This window comes from Diceros bicornis, assembly GCF_020826845.1.
Source record: "Diceros bicornis minor isolate mBicDic1 chromosome 21 unlocalized genomic scaffold, mDicBic1.mat.cur SUPER_21_unloc_1, whole genome shotgun sequence".
Classification (NCBI taxonomy): Eukaryota; Metazoa; Chordata; class Mammalia; order Perissodactyla; family Rhinocerotidae; genus Diceros; species Diceros bicornis.
The window spans coordinates 2,015,373-2,018,442 of record NW_026690885.1 but is presented as its reverse complement, the minus strand read 5'-3'; positions in this window follow the sequence as shown (position 1 = coordinate 2,018,442).

Here is a 3,070-nt window from a genome sequence, read left to right as displayed (position 1 = left end):
TCACAAAGGGAAATAATCTATATATTGTTAAATCAGTATGTCCATGTTGGGGAAAGAAGTCTGGGGCTTCCCATTCCACCATTTTGCTTACATTATCCCTGCTCTCTTCATATAAGGTCATGAGTCATATTGGATTAGATCCCATCCAAATGACCTCATTTTCACATAATTACCTCTTTAATGACTCTATCTGTAAATACAGCTGGGTTCTCTGCTCCTGTGGGGTTAAAATTTCAACATATGAATTTTGAAGAGATATAACTCAGCCTACAACAATGCTACAACATGGATGAACCTCTAAAACATTATAATAAGTAAAAGAATTCAGACAAAAGAGGTCACATACTGTATGATTCTATTTATATGAAATATCCACCATAGGTAAATCTGTGGGTACAGACGGCAGATAGGTGGCTGCCAGATGCCGGGGGATTGATAATGGGAGTTAGCTACTTAATAAATATAGAGTCTTCTTTGGGGTGATGGAAAATCTTGGGAACTAGATAAAGGTTATGATTGCACAACCTTGTGAATATACTAAATACCATGGAATTATACACTTTAAAATGGTTAATTTTATGTTAGGTGTATTTCGCGTCACATGAATTTGTGAATTTGATGTTATGTGAAAGTGAGTGTGGTTGTGTGTTTATATGTATGTAAAGCGAGAAAGCCATGTGGCAAAAGAGTAACAATTAGTTAAGGGTACATGGTTGTTCCTTCCACTTTTCTGTAGGTTTAAAAATTTTCATGTAAAAAGTTAGAAACCCTGAGAAAAGACTTGGTGTTATTTTTTTTCAGCCATTTCCATCATTTTACGCTTATCTTTTCCAAAGGCTAATGGTGATGACTTGTCAGCATAAAAGAGGAAATTAAGTAAATTCTAAAAAAACAACTAAAAGTGAGTGATTAAAGAAAAACACAGGTATATTCCACAGACTATCTCCCTGTTTAAACTTTTCCTAGTAGAATGCAAAAATGTCTTGTTAATGCCCAAACTTCATAAAATGTGTCTGTCTCTCAATATAATGTTTTCTGGCCCATAGTTACAGAGGAAAAGTTGACATTGACACCAAGCTAAGTACAAGACCTTAAACAAAACAGTGTATAGAAAAAGTGTCCCAAGTGGTAACAAAGGAGAGTGTGCGTCTCAGGTATTACTGGTGCCGAGAGGTTATGACAACATCACACTCAATGTGAGTCATTCTCTGCTGTTATGTGCTTGTCATGAACTTGTTTCCTCAAGGACCGTCTACATTTTGACAAAAGCAAAGGTTAGTGTTGTACAATGATTCCCCCAAAAGTTGAGAAGTGAAGAAAATCTTGGAAAAGGAAGCAATGGAAAAGAAATATGACTTCACACTGTTAATAGCTCTGTTCATTTCTCAGTCAACAGGAAGCAATGTTTTAAGTATGTCATATCCCAGCATGATAGCTTGTTACTGATACGTAAGCGTTTCACTGGTTTTAGCTATATTTCAGGAGATTGGTTGAGAGTTTGGGGTTGATGTAAAATACAACTTTTCCCATTTAAATAATGGAATATAGGGTTCCAATAGACAGTTTTGTGTGCATCTGCTTGTCAGGAGTGGACAACTGACATTAAGCAGGAGATACCTGTATTGAGAAAACGTTAGTGTGGATGGAACATGGAAATGGCAAAATTATGAAGGTGGTATGCAAGGACAAATATTTGAGGCACACACCAAGACTACTAACAATTTCTTTTTCATCTTTATTTTTCTTCATCTGTTCCTTAGAACAACATGACTCAGCCACAAATAACTTGAATCATGGCTTGTTCTTTCCATTCCTACACCCTTCCATCCACCCACCTGCCCATCCACCCATCCATCCATCTTTGATGCAAGTCAGCATGCTAGGTGTTGAGGATCCAAGATCCCCTGCCCAATTCTCCATATCCTGATTTCTCTTTCCAAACTCCTGTCTGTTCCATCCCTGTCTGTTCAACAAACATTGAAGTGTCCATGTACCTTGGGTAGCAGTTACACAGAAATGAATAATAGCAGGATACTTCCTGTCCAGGATCTCATGGTCTATGGCAGTGCTATGCAAAGTGTGGTCCATGAGCTCTTATTGGCCCTTGAGGGGGAAATGACTTTGGGATGGACTGTCAATCAACAGCATCACTAACCTTTAGTTCAACTGACATTTCTTCCAGAACAAGACTTTCTCAACAAAGGAAGCAGTGTGTGGAATAACTTTCTGGTACAAGCTCTTTATCTCCATGCAGACTATCTCAACTGCTTTGAGTCCTGGTCTAGAATCTGCTTGGAAAGAAGATTTCATTATGAATGTCAAATCCAATTTGTAAGCTCTGGCTGTATGGTGTGCTAGGTTGGGAAGCTCCATCTAAGGTCAGAGGTAGAAAACAATGAGATCAATGACTAACATCTGCCATGCACTTGGGAGTAGAGAGTGGTGGCATGGTACAAGGAATTTGCTAATAGTTACTACTATAAATAAAGTCCTTAGCATATGTCACTTGTTCCTGCTTCTGTCTTGGTTACACCTTGTTGCCACCTGTCTGACTCAGCTTTGGTTTGAGCAGAGCTCTGGGTAAATCACTCTGCTTTGGCCTTGCCTGTGACTTTCTGCAGAGGGCAACTTTGTTGAGGATAGCCTGGCTCTCTGGTCTCTGCCCTTTCCTTTGGCTCTGGTTGTAGACACATAATAAGTTCATGGGCACTAGAGTCATCTATCTCTTGACCATTGCATCTCCTGAGACTTGCAGGCTCCTCAAGAATGGAAGAGGAAGAAATGTCTCAAGCCAGTGAAGCTGCCTCCTAGCTGTTCCACCACCATCACTGTCTCATTATTTAACTCAGAAGAGGTCTCCTGGACATCAGAATTGGTTTTGTTTTTGAGCATGGGTCCATTTGCAATAATGGATTCCCTCATCTCCTCTTCCTAATTGGATCTAAACGAAAAGACTTGGATGTTTGTCGCATTCAATTATCCACATCAGTGCTGCTCATCCTTCTGTGGTTGTGAGATGAGTAAATGTTATTCCGTGATCCTCCAGCGACAATCCAAACATAAAGGGCTC